Below are 14,521 nucleotides of genomic sequence, written 5' to 3'. Positions count from 1 at the left end.
CTTCTGCCAATGGGAACAGTTTCTCTATCGACTGTCTAGACCCATCATGATTTTGAACACCTCTATCAAATTTCCTCTCAATCTTCTCTGCTCTAAGGAGAGCAACCCCAGCTTCTCTAGTCTATCCATGTAACTGAAGTCCCTCATCCCTGGAACCATTCTTGTGAATCTTTTTTGCACCCTCTCTTAAGCCTTCACATCGTTCCCAAAGTGCGGTGCCCAGAATTGGACACATTATGCCAGTGTTTTATAAAGGTTCATCATAACTTTCTTGCTTTTGGACTCTATGCCTCTGTTTATGAAGCCCAGGATCCCGTATGCTTTTTTAACTGCTTTCTCAACCTGCCCTACAACCTTCAATGATTTGTGCACAAATACCCCCAGGTCTCTCTGTTCCTGCACCATCTTTAGATTTGTCCCCTATAGTTTATATTGCCTCTCCTCGTTCTTCCTATCAAAATGTATCACTTCGCACTTTTCTGCGTTAAATTTCATCTGCCACGTGTCTGCCCATTAGCCTGTCTATGTCCTCTTGAAGTCTATCACTATCCTCCTCATTGTTCACTAAACTTCCAAGTTTTGTATCATCTGCAAATTTTGAAATTGTGCCCTGTACACCCAAGTCCAAGTCATTAACATATATCAAGAAAAGCAGTGGTCCTAGTACCGACCCCTGGGGAACACCACTGTATACCTTCCTCCAGTCCGAAAAACAACCATTCACCACTACTCTCTTTCCTGTCACTTAGCCAACTTCATATCCATGCTGCCACTGTCCCTTTTATTCCGTGGGCTTCAACTTTGCTGACAAGCCTATTATGTAGCACTTTATCAAATGCCTTTTGGAAGTCCATGTACACCACCTCAACCTCATTGCCCTCATCAATTCTGTTACCTCATCAAAAAATTGAATCAAGTTCGTTAAACACGCTTTGCTTTTAACAAATCCGTGCTGGCTTCCCTTAATTAATCAACACTTGTCCAAGTGACTTAGTTTTGCCCCGGATTATTGTTTCTAAAAACTTCCCCACCACCGAGGTTATGTGGCTGGGCTTATCCTTGCACCATTTTTTGAACACGGGTATAACATTTGCAATTCTCCAGTCCTCTGGCACCACTCCTGTAATCCAAGGAGGATTGGAAGATTATGGCCAATACCTCCGCAATTTCCACCTTTATTTCCCTCAGCATCCTCAGATGCATCCCATCCAGTCCTGGTGATTTATCTACTTAAAGTACAGCCAGCCCTTCTAGTACCTCCTCTATCAATTTTTAGCCCATCCAGTATCTCAACTACCTCCTCTTTCACTATGACTTTGGCAGAATCTTCTTCCTTGGTAAAGACAGATGCGAAGTACTCATTTAGTACCTCAGCCATGCCCTCTGCCTCCATGCGTAGGTCTCCTTTTTGGTCCCAAATTGGCCTCACCCCTCCTCTTACTACCCGTTTACTATTTATATGCCTATAGAAGACTTTTGGATTCCCTTTTATGTTAGCTGCCAGTCTATTCTCATACTCTCTCTTTGCCCCTCTTATTTCCTTTTTCACTTCCCCTCTGAACTTTCTATATTCAGCCTGGTTCTCACTTGTATTCTCAACCTGACATCTGTCATACACTCCTTTTTACTGCTTCATCTTATTCTCTATCTCTTTCGTCATCCAGGGAGCTCTGGCTTTGGTTGCTCTACCTTTCCCCCTCGTGGGACAGTACATCGACTGTCCCCGAACCATCTCCTCTTTAAAGGCAGCCCATTGTTCCATTACAGTCTTGCCTGCCAATCTTTGATTCCAATTTACCCGGGCCAGGTCCATTCTCAACCCACTGAAATTGGTCCTCCTCCAATTAAGTTGTTCAAAAGTAAATAAGATTGGTATTAGTGATTATTAAGGTTGCATTTTCTCAAAGGGGGAATCAATACAGAAAGCATTCTGCAGTGTTTATATATTTAAAAGTTTTTTTTAAAGAGTTAACATTCATTTTATTTTAACCATCCCAGAGCAGGTGGTGTAGTGCGCTAGAACCTCAACTTGCTGTCCCACAGAGTTGTGGGAAGTTGGTGTACACCTGCAACCCTAAACGTTAAGAGTTCCCAACTCGGTGGTCACTATGGGCAAATACTGAGCAATGATGTGGCTCTTCTACACAGAAGAGGGGAATCATCCTGGGTCACTTTTAAACCCCCCAACCCCAGACCAGACCAGGAATCAAATATAGGACCTGGCGTGTACGGCTCAGTTACACATCAAGCAGTGCAATTACCTACTAGTCATTAGGGGAGCTGCTGAATCGTAGAAATCATATTACAGATGGCAGCCATTGGGGCCTGTACCAGTGCCAGCTCTTCAACTGAAACTATCTAATCCCATTGCCTTTTCCTTTTGCCAATCCTTTGATATTCTTTTTCAAATACAGTACTTATCTACTTCCCTTGTTTCAATAGCCACTCAAGTATTCAATAAATAGATAAAACTTATTTTTCTAACTTAAGCATAATACTTGATGGAATTGCCTGCCAGCAGAGCAACCTGGGGGTTACATTCCAATACCTGTGCATGAGTGAATAAAACAAAGCAACTAATTGTCTGCCAAAGAAATACCATAATATTTACATTTTTGCGAGTATCCATGATTTAGCAATTTAAGCTGTTTTTTATCGGCCATGGGCATGAATTGAATACTATGTTGGCATCATTTCAGAATAATCTTCAGAAGAAGAAAATTAAGTTGCAGAAAGCCATTTAAAAACCTACGGGTATTATGGAAATGTTTCTAAAAATAAAATCTAAATGTAAGGAGCAATATGGTTTATCTTTACTTATAGTTTAGTACGTTTTGCTGAATGTGGCAAAGTGCCAGGATATTGGATCCAGCCCACCATATAAAATTAATTTGACACTCCTGATCTATAGGATACAACTGCAGAAATTCACCAAGCCTACTTCAACAGCACCGACCAGTGCTGTGACCTCTACCACTAAAAAGGACAAGAGCAGCAATATCATGGGAACACCATAAGCTCCAAATTCCCCTCTGAGTCACACACCATCCTGAATTAGACATATATCGTTGTTGGGTCAAAATCCTAGCATTCCCTAACACTATGGTGGGAGTACTATCACAGCAAGTACTGCAGCGGTTCAAGGTGGCGGCCCACCACCCTCGACTTCCCAGGGCAACTAGGGATGGACAATAAATATGACCTTGTCCACGTAGCAAATCCAATGAACAAACAATAATAATAAAAGACCGCTCCTTTTGGTGAAATCTGACGTGCAATTCAGAAACAGAAAATTAAATTAATATTACACAATCACCTCAACATGATAATATAACAAAATGGCAGACTCTTGGATTAAAATGGTTTCTAAATATGTTTTAGTATCACCTTATCCACAAAAATCCACTACTCATACTCATGTGGCCTGGTTTAGAAAAATGATAGATATGGATCAGCCTTGGTGACACAAGTTCCTGAAATAGAACTAATTCTTTTCAGTTTATTCACAACATTCTCAACAAGCAGCGTTCTTCACATGTTGTAAACTGTTCTGTTTAAATTTCACATGATCTATTTATAGATTATTCAATGTTCATGGGGTGCTGCAAGCTGTAGAGAAGAAACAGCAAGTTCTGTGGTCAGAATGATATTCTGGACAGCATTGCTTACTCTAAACAATTAATGTGTGCTGTATCCATCCCTTCCTCAGAATGTTACCACTCTATCAGGCAATCAGGGCCGTATCTAACTCTTTACAGTTTGCTATGTAACAAAAACATTATGTAGTTTCTGGCTTCCTGAAAACAGATCAGATTATAATTTTGCTTTTAAAAGGAGTGCCAGCACTATTAAATGCTTACACATTTATTGCTTACCATACATAACACAATGAAAGGGTCGGCAGATATGTCTCACTGCAAGTTTGCAGTCCTAGTTCCCTAAAACTGCTAACCTTTAGCTTTACATGGAGAAATTGGAACAAGGCAATTAAACACACACACACACGCACAAACTAATCACGAGTTGGTTCTGTTGACACAGCAAACCAGCTGGGGCTTCAAGCACCTCCAGCACTGATCAATTAAATCTTTCCATTTCATGTACATTATCATTTTTAACCCTGTGAAGTACAGCAGAAAATACTTGAACAAAAAAATTGTACTTAATTGATTCCTCCCAACCAGTGCCACATATTATTCCCCATTCAAGACCGGCTGTCATTTGAACACTAGAAATAAAATACTTAACGGACAGTTTGTGGGGGATTATGGGTGAATTCAGCACAACAACCTGTATTTATATAGTGCCTTTTACATCGTAAAACTTCTCACAGGAGCCTTATCAGATAGAATTTGACACTGAGCGACAATAGGAGATATTAGGACAAGTAACACAAAACTTGGTCAAAGGGGTATGTTTTAAGGAACATAAAGGAGGAGGAGAGAGGTAGAGAAGCAGCGAGGCTGAGGGAGGGAATTCCAGACCTCAGGGCCCAGGCAGCTGAAGGCACAGACACCAATGATGGAGCGATTAAAATCGGGGATGCGCAAGAGGCCAAAATTGGAGGAGCGCAGATATCTCAAGAGGGTTGTAGGGCTGGTGGAGATTTCAGAGATAGGGGGGGGACATGGAGGGGTTTGAAAACAAGGACGAGAATTTTAAAACTGAGGCACTGCCGGACCAGCAACCAATGTAGGTCAGTGAGCACAGGTGTGATGGTTGAGCAGGACAAGGTGCGATTGAGGGTACGAGCAGCAGAGTTTTGGATGAGTTCAAGTTTATAGAGGGTGGAAGCTGGGAGGCTGGCCAGGAGAGCATTGGAATAGTCAAGTCTAGAGGTAACAATGGCATGGAGGGTTTCAGCAGCAGATGAGCTGAGGCAAGGGCGGAGACGGATGATGTTATGAAAGTAGAAGTAGGCAGTCTTGGTGAAGGAGTGGATGTGTGGTCAGAAGCTCATCTCTGGGTCAAATAGGACACCAAGGTTGCAAACAGTCTGGTTCAGCCTCAGACAGTGGCCAGGGAAAGGGAGTTGGTTGCTAGGGAACAGAGTTTGTGGCAGGGACCGAAGACAATGGCTTTGGTCTTCCCAATATTTAGTTGGGGGAAATTTCTGCTCATCCAGGACAGGATGTCATACAAGCAGCATGACAAATCAGAGACAGTGGAGGGGTTGAGAGAGGTGCTGATCCATTAGAGCTGGATGTCATCAGCATACATGTGGAACCTGACATTGTGTTTTCGGATGATGTCGCCGAGGAGCAACATGTAGATGAGAAATAAGAGGGGGTCAAGGATAGATCCTCGAGGGACTTTAGAGCAACGTTCCCTCTAAGTTCTTTGTCAATCCCACGCAGCCCAGGACTGGCTTTTCCAATGGTAAATTTCGCGCATGCACGAAACTGTGAATGCGCCACGCCCCCCCCCCAAAAAAGGAGGAACATTGCTCCAGAGGTAACGGTGCCGGAGCGGGAAGAAAAGCCATTGCAGATGATTCTTTGGCTATGATTCGATAGATAAGAATGGAACCAGGCAAGGGCAGTCCCACCCAGCTGGACGACCGAGGAGAAGCGTTGGAGGAGGATGGCGCAGTCAACCATGTAAAAGGCTGCAGACAGGCCGAGAAGGATGAGGAGGGATAGGTTACCATGGTCAGTCACATAGGATGTCATTTGTGACTTAGATAATGGCCGTTTCAGTGCTGCAGCAGGGCAGAAACCTAAGTTCAAACATGAAGCAGCGGGAGAGATGGGCATGGATTTAGGAGGCAACGTGTTCAAGAATTTTGGAGAGAAAAGGGAGATTGGAGATGGGGCGGTAGCTTGCAAACGCAGAGGGGTCAAGGGTGTTTTTTTCTGAGGTGTGAGGTGATTACGGCAGATTTGAAAGGGAGGGGGACAGTACCTGAGGAGAGAGAACCATTAACATAATCAGCTAACATGGGGGCCAGGAAGGGAAGTTGGGTGGTTAGCAGTTTGGTGGGAATAGGGTCGAGAAAGCAGGAGGTGGGTCTCATGGACAAGATGCATTCGGAGAGGACATGAGAGTAGGTAGGATGCACACACACATATTATATAGCTATATATTAAAGACATGTGCACACCTCCTGTCTATTAAAAGCTTACTTCCTGTTGTTACATTTTTGTCACATTTTCCATTTTAAATGCCTGTCCACATCTGTATGACCTCACCCAATGTTTACATAGCAGCAGCAGCCCCTTAATTGATTCCTGTATGAACCCAATGTTTTCCCAACAGCAAATAGGTTGGGTAGTCTTAAATGGACCCAAACCTACTTTTTATGGTATAATGTTCTTGACCTTGTGGAAAAACACATCCCTGACTTATGGGAGTAACGTCCATCAGTGATTTGTTAGTTTTATATTAAAAAAAGGTATGTCTGTACATGCACACTACCAACACCACACTTCATTACAGATACACAATATTTTTAAATGCTGGGTGCTGCTGAAACCAGCAACCACATTCCAGTCTATAAAGTTCCCTGTTTAATGGAGTGTGTTGTCCCATACGGTATGGCATGGTGTTCTGGGATTTTTAGCAATAGTTTCGGGATCGAATTGCACAATTCTGTTCACTTGCTATGAAAACTAAACTAGTAGCTGTGATTATGTTTCTGCACCTATGTACTCAATTTTTATCTCTGACCTTTTTTTAAAGCCCAAGATACAAAACAAGATATTAGGCAAGATGCATCAAGTGGAAGGTAGGTACCTGCCATTTAGCAACACTGGGGTGAGGGTCATAGGGTTTAGCAGCACTGAGATTGTGGTCCTGAGATCAGCAGCTGCAGGGAGGATTGAGGTTTAACAGCAGTAGAGTTTTTTTTTTTGGGGGGGGGGGGCTGGGGGGGAGTGCATCCTGGGGTTTGGTAGCACTACAGAGGAGAGCCTGGACTTTGGGAGACCTGGGAGGTGAAATATGGGGTTTGGCTCATTGTGAAATTCCTGTCAGTACAGGGAGGGGAAGGAAATTATCCTGGGATCTGACAGCAATGGGTGTACTGAGCTCTGAGGTGGGGAGTGGTCTAGGGTCTGGCAGCAATAGGGGAATGGGGTTTCCTGAGCCTGGTGGTATGAAAGGGGGGGGGGGGGGGATGGGGGATTTGGCATCACCGAGTCCCTTTATGGTTGGTTTATTGGTTGTAAAGCACTTTAGGACAACCTGATTTTGTGAAAGGCACTATAAAAATGCAAGTCCTTTCTTTCTTTATGGCCAGAAATGTAATCTGTTTGGTCAGGGAATTTTGCAGATTGGAATATGAAGTTCAGTTTCAAGTTGTGGCTGAGAAGCATCCAGTAATTTAAGATTGTTTTGCAACTGTAAATATATGAACTGAAGGTTGCAACTGTAGCCAGCATTACTGCAATTTCAGACCACTCAGCTTCACAGCCTATACCTGACTCCAAGTTACCATTAAAACTTTTTGCTCTGTAGCTAAATTAATCATAATATTCCATCATTCAAATCATTCTTTAGCAGAACTTTGAACGGTAGGAGCATAGACACCCCGGCTTCTTTTACTCTCGACTATAAGTAATATTTAGTGAGAACTTGGCCAATGCTACATTAACTGACCTAGTAAGACCATAAATGTGGGTCATCCTCTAAGTATTGGTTGTCGTGCACACAACGTCAACAGTACAACCAGTATTGTATAATCCTTCAGTAGTTTATTTGTTAACTAAGAATGGGCAAAGGAATAGAGTCATATTCTTCAGGTGTCACTGTACACCCTGCAGCCATTTACATGCCTTTTTAACCAGGTTTATCTTCCCACTTGGTATCTAGCTCCACATTTTGATCAGCAATCACTTGTAATATGTCCCATTGTGTTACAGTTGAGCACCTGCAATCTCTGCTGTCATCTCATGGGTTCTTATTCTGTGGCACATTTCCTGGTTCTTGGGGTTGTGGACGCACACCAGGCTGGGTGTGTCTGTGTGACAAAAAATGTTTTTGTCTGTATTAGATGGTTGATTTTAATTCTTTATTACTAGTTACAGTACATGCACAGGGTTAAGATTCAGTTATTGCTAGCTGTATTTTTGCAAAATGGAGATTATTTGCATTACAGTCTGTCATCCTCAGGACAAAGTAGAAACATAGAAACTTGCATAGTTCTGGAAATCCTTGACATGCACGATCTGGTGGCTACCGTTGTGTCTGAATGGGAATCCAGACAGGTTACCTGAATTGGAATCAATGGGGGTATATTTATGTATCAGGAAGTGTCACGAGCTCCTACTGAAACAAAGTTGCTTTTCATATGCTAATATAGATTGGAGGCAGAGGCATTAAGTTGTACCTGTTTTATTATATCTTTGATGGCTGGATGGATGAGGCATTAAGATCCAATTATTATATATTTCAAACCAGAGACAAATATCCTATTTAACTGACAAAGAATGGCTACTCACCTAATATAAATAAGGGAAATGCAGATTTTGTGGAGGAGCTTTGTTTAAGTACACCTTCAAAACAACAACAACTTGTATTTATATAGCGCCTTTAACATAGTAAAATGCCCCAAGGCGCTTCACAGGAGCATTAACAAAATTTGACACCGAGCCACAAAAGATGATTTTAGGTGACCAAAAGCTTGGTCAGAGAGGTAGGTTTTAAGGAGTGTCTTAAAGCAGGAAAGGTAGGGAGGTGGAGAGATTTAGGGAGGGAATTCCAGAAAAGATTTGGAACAATACTGCCATTGGCTGAGTTTATCTCAGAAGGTAGTCCACAGAAAAACTGGGCTAGGCGGAGTCTATGACAGTGGTTCACTACATAAGAAGTAAACATTCATGTTCAAGGTAAAATGTATGTTAAAAAATAGCTCAGGAGAATTGTCTATTATTTTTATGTAGTGTGTTGTGAAAGATAGCAAAATTTACAGCAATCAACCCTTCTATATTTAATATCATTCATTTACCTGTTCTAGGTTGAATAAACTGTCTGTTGGTTTATATCCTGAGTCTCAGTTTGATAGCGTGTATAGTCAATCCATCTATCGGAGAATCACATGGTGGTACGTAGTACATTCCAGTAAGCCAGTATACAGCGGCAGGGGTTCTCTGTTTGATCCTCAGGTCTCACTATTCTTTATTTAGATCCTAGGCAGGTAAAGATACATTGGGGATGGGAGGAGCGGTCAGTGAAGCTGAACCCAAATAGAAAGACTAATATAAAACTCAAACATAATAATCACTCTCCAGCCAACTAATGGGAGAAATTAGATCATCCATTAAATCACCACAACCTTGAGGTCACATAATGGTCTACTCATTCGCCTAAATGCTTCAAGGTGTTACATTCCTGGTCAAGCAATAATATCCTTAGTTTGTCTGGAACCACTTCCAGAAATCAATCTTTTACATTTTTATTTTCAAGCCATGATTTTCAAATAACTCTAATTAATTCTTCAAACACACTCTGTGGAGTTTTCCTTAATTTCTTATACTTTTGCTTGTATGCTTCAAAAATAGCCCAAGTCCTCCCTCATGCTTTGCAAACAACCAGCAAAACCTTAACCTTTGTATCAAGTCAAGGGGATTCCTGGAACCTGGGAGCAGAAGGGTCCTGGGACACAAGACGACTGGGGAAGAGAGTTCTGGAAGCATGGGGATGTGGGTGGGAGTGAGGTAGAGGGTCTGATTGTACTCGGCAGCAGGGGGGGGGGGTGGGGTTGCCAGGGTATGGCAGCCTCGAGGTCAGGGTGTCCAAGGAGAATGGTGCCAAATTGCCCTTGTACCCTTTTAAACCGTAAGGTGCCACACCGTTCCAGTTGTCAGCTAGTTCCTACCTTAAAACACTTAGTGCACCATGAGTGTATTTGCTGATTTCTACAGTTTTTAATACACATTAATTTCTATAAACAAACAAAAATGGCTACATAAAATGCTCAATAGTTTATTTATGAGATTTCCCAGTATTTCATACTAAAAAAAAACTGTTCGGCTGCACAAAATGGTTTGCTGTCTTTCTCAGAAGTGCAATTTTTCAACTCAATTTGAAGAGAGTGACTGACATGGATAGTAGCCAATCAAGAGGTACCCAATAATTCAAACTAATCTTCCAGTTAGGTCTAAATCACTTGAAAAAACAAAGAAAAATCCTCTTCAACTTTTTCCAGTAAGACAAAGAAATTCATTGTGGAAAACCCATATTTGTTTTACTTCCTAAATGTCAATAATAGCTACAAGTACTGTTAATCATAATTATTGTGTAACTGCCTGATGAGTAAAAAATGAGCAGTTATATTAGAAAAGCAGTTAATATTTTAAATGTGAAACTTACCTGAAATAAAGATTTGAGAACTTGTGTCATTGGCCCTGAAATTGTGGTCTCCCTGACATTTGAAAAGCCCCACAACTTCCGGGTTTCCGCATGCACTTGTACATACTCAAAATCCGGAACTTGCGATCTGGCTTTTATGACAGGCTGGACCTTTGAAGCAAAAACTTTTAAAGGTATTAAAGTCAAAAAAGACAATTTAATGGATAAATTTATTTATGTTCTTGTGCAACGTCATTTTTTATGCTTTTATTTTGTTTACAACTTTATTTTGGACATTAGGAATCGCAGTTAGAGAGAAAATATTTTCCAAGAAGTTTTTTCTCTGCTTAGATTGGTTCATCATCTTTTGATAGACTCTTCTGACTAGTCATTCAGGATTGGTTGTTTCCATAAGTCCCTAGTAATTTTGTATTGTAGTCACTTTTCTCGCTTACGATTCTTATCTTTCCTACCTCTTCAGTTCTGACTGGATGTTGTTTTACTTTGAGCCAACCAACAGCGTGTGATGGGCAAAATGTAACATTACATGAAGTAAGTATTACACAAGAAGTGAGTGCAGGCGAGATCTTCCATAAGCAAATGTGCCACGCAATTCTCTCCAACAAGAAAGTGGCTAGGTTACCGGTTCCAAGACAGCTACCAATCTTATTTATTGAGGACAAGCAGGTGCATAAAAGCACCGCAGGTTTAGCCATCCTTACTTTTTTCTCTGTCTGTGGGGAAGTTCAGTCTGTTGCAGTTGTGACACTGCCCCTGCAAGGCTCAGATTGGGACCTCACTGCATTGTGAAAATTAATCGAGAATTCAGTGGATTTTAAAGTGGACTGTATCTTACCAAAGATACTTTTTGTTGGTGGCCTGTTCATTTTTGGGAGGGAAGTAGCTTGCATTTTATTAAAAACAGTTTACAGATCACATTTTAGTTTTTTGTACAACCTCTTGCAGAAATTTAATTTCAGGAAAGCAAAACATTACTAAAAAGGATTCTTATATGTTTTAACCACTGACCAGAGTTTGGGTAGTTCACCATAACCCCAAGGTTACTCCATAGCAGCTATGTTATCACTTGGTAATTTACTGGACAGTGACACTCAAATTGAAAATAACTAGGACTGCATTCATCCCACGTTTATCAGGTTCCAGAAACAATTTCCCTCTTGACCCATGAACTTCATGTGCACGTGCAAATGCACCTGTCCAAATTAAGACATAATGGCCTAGAACTGGGTTGGGGCGCCAAAGTGGCGTAAAAGTCGCCTGAGCGCAGGATTTAGCGCAGCGATCGGAGTAATTCCGATCGGCAGAAATTCAGTTTCAGTGCCGCTCGAGGGACACGGGGCGAGGCTCGAGGCGCTCCACGTCCCTCTTAGGGCGCTGAAACTGATTATCGCAGCGCCACACGCTGCGGCACGGCACGCTGCGGTACTGCAGGCCTTCCTCCCACTGTTAAGGGGGAGGTGCCTGCAACAGCACGATCCCCGATCGCGAGTGCCGGCAAATGAGCCCGGCACCAAGGAGAAGTGCCGGGCTCTCGGGAAACAGCCGGCAATGCCGCGGGGGGGGGGGGGGGGGGGGGGGGGGCGGTTAGGAGGCCGGGGACGGAGGTGCTGGCAGGCGGCCGCCCCGCACCTCCACCTTAACTTGCGCCGCTGCCGGCACATTAAGGCCCCGTGAACCGGGCGCGGGTAGCAAGCGGCGCAACTGCGGCGTTCGTTACCAAATATCGCGAACAGGGCACTGCGCACACCGATGACGTCATCGGTGGCGGCGCAGCGCAAAAGCTTAACGCCACCATTAGCGCCCCTACTGAATATCGCGGGAGACGCAGCCAGTGGCGCTACAGCCACTGACTACCTCTTTAGGCGCTAACAGGTGGCGCTACGCACCCAATTTCTCCCCCAATGTTCCCTCCCTCACCTGGTAAGTATTGATATAATTACAGCAGTGTAATTTCTAGTTTTTAATGATTGTATTGAAGTTACTGACCAATCACACACTGTTTAGCCTTTTTTTAATTGTAGAAACGATCACACTTATTAGCCACAAATTACATTTATAGATGCCAATGATTTCCATTCCACACTGCTGGATTCCTGGCGCTCAAGAAAGCCAGAACTAGAAAAGTGTAAACATCAGCCTCTTTTGGGAATAAAGAAAAAACACAGCTTAAAAAGTTCAATTTTATCTACCAAAAAAGTTATAAATTACAAGCAGCATTCCTTAATCTAAATCTCCAAATCAATATTAATAATGACAAGCTTTTAAAATTCTGATATGGAATTTAATGAAAATAACATTCAAAGCTACAAAGTTGTGGTTTCAAGACCCAGTCCAGAACTTGAGCACATCACCTAGGCCAACACTTCAGTACTGTACTGAAGAAGTGCTGCATTGTCAGAGGTACCATGTTTCAAATCAGACATTGAACCCAACGCCCTATCTTCCTGTTAGGTGGACATAGAGGATCCTGCAGCATTATTTGAAGAGAAGCAAGGGACGTCTCCCAGTGTCTTGGCCAACATTTGTACTTTAACCAACATAATCAAAACGGAATAACTGCTCATTTATCTCATCTGCTGTTCGTAGGACCTTGCTGTATACAACTTGGCTATCATTTTTGCCTACATAACAACAATAACTACAATTTAAAAGTATTAATTAGCCGAGACGTTCTTTGGGAGATTCCAAGGACCTGAAAGTCCTAAATAAATGCAAATCTTCTTTTTCATAAAAGTAACAGGTATACAACATTTTTGTGAACTAATGTTATTGCTTGCATTTAACTCACGTCATGAATTCAAGTTTAGCCTTACCTCATGACATTAACAACAACTTGCATTTATATAGCGCCTTTAACGTAGTAAAACGTCCCAAGGCACTTCACAGAAGCGTTATCAAACAAAATTTTACACCAAGCCACATAAGGAGATATTAGGGCAAACAAAGAGCTAGGTTTTAAGGAGTGTCCTAAAGGAGGAAAGAGAGGTAAAGAGGCAGAGAGGTTTAGGGAGGGAATTCCAGAGCTTAGGGTTTTGGCAGCCAATGGTGGAGTGATTAAAATCAGGGATGTGCAAGAGGCCAGAATTGGAGGAGCACAGGTATCTCGGAAGGTTGTAGGATTGGAGGATGTTACAGAGATAGAAAAGGGCGAGGCCATGGAGGGATTTGAAAACAGATTTCAATTAATATTGAATCTGCTTTCACCACCCTTTAAGGCAGTGCATTTAAAATCATAATTAGAATCAAATTTAGAATCTTACATCGTAGGAGGTCATCATTCAGCCCATCGTGCCTGCGTTCTCGGAAATTGGTAGTGTAAGCACTGTGCGTTCTCTGAAATCAGTAGTGTTAGCGTTGTGTGTTCTCTGAACTCAGTAGTGTTAGTGCTGTCTCTTCTCTGAAGTCAACAGTGTTAACACTGCAATAACAACAGAAAATGCTGGAAAAACTCAGCAAGTCAGGCAACATCCGTGGAGAGAAATTTGAGTTGACGTTTCGGGTTTGACCCTTCTTCAAAACTGGAGAGAAAAGGAACTAGATCGAAGGCAGGGCTGCGATCGGACAAAAGAATAAAAGAACCAAAAGAAGTAAAAGAGATTAGAAGCTAGACGAGATGGTAATAGGCTGTGATTAGGTGTAAAGTGTACTGGCAGGGCAAAAGATAGCTGCCAGGTGTGAGAGAGAAACAAAAGGAAAGGGGGGGGGGGGGGGGGGGCGGAAAGGAAAGGAGTGGAAAAATATAAGTGAAAATGAAATAGGGGCCGAGGTTATGATCTGAAATTGTTGAACTCGATATTGAGACCGGAAGGCTGCAGAGTGCCTAATCGGAAGATGAGGTGCTGTTCCTCGAGTTTACGTTGAGCTTCCGTGGAACAGTACAAGAGGCCAAGGACGGTGAGGTCCGAGTGGGAATGGAGTGGTGAATTGAAATGACAGGCGACCGGAAGCTCGGGGTCACCCTTACGGACTGAACGGAGGTGTTCCGCAAAGCGGTCACCCAATCTGCGTTTGGTCTCCCCAATGTAGAGGAGACCGCATCGTGAACAGCGAATACAGTATACTAGATTGCGAGAAGTACAAGTAAATCGCTGTTTCACCTGGAAGGGGTGTTTGGGGCCCTGGACAGTGGGGAGGGGGGAGGTATAGGGGCAGGTGTTACATCTCCTCCGCTTGCACGGGAAGGTGCACCCTAGTCCACTCCTCTATCACC

At 42.7% G+C, this 14,521-nt stretch overlaps 1 protein-coding gene across 7 annotated transcripts in view; it reads right to left on the bottom strand.

Moving 5' to 3' along the window:
• rab5b (RAB5B, member RAS oncogene family) overlaps nt 1-14,521 on the bottom strand; it is a 74,189-nt gene that overhangs the window by 42,239 nt on the left and 17,429 nt on the right. Inside the window, exons 2-4 of one of the 7 annotated variants that reach the window (XM_085985771.1) lie at nt 8,948-9,128; nt 8,442-8,495; nt 7,871-7,960 (exon numbers count right to left, since the gene is read on the bottom strand). The exons of 2 other annotated variants lie outside the window; for them this stretch is intronic. The gene's annotated coding sequence lies outside the window, so the exon portion shown is untranslated. Of the gene's footprint in view, nt 1-7,775; nt 7,961-8,441; nt 8,496-8,947; nt 9,666-14,521 lie in introns of those variants that run through there. 4 more of the 7 variants (XM_085985770.1, XM_085985767.1, XM_085985768.1 and 1 more) reach the window with 4 other exon arrangements.

The sequence above is a fragment of the Somniosus microcephalus genome, chromosome 4 (assembly GCF_052327205.1).
Source record: "Somniosus microcephalus isolate GS21.2 chromosome 4, FLI_Smic_1.0, whole genome shotgun sequence".
NCBI lineage: Eukaryota > Metazoa > Chordata > Chondrichthyes > Squaliformes > Somniosidae > Somniosus > Somniosus microcephalus.
The sequence above is the reverse complement of the archived record's forward strand: the minus strand, read 5'-3'. Positions and strand labels throughout refer to the sequence as shown.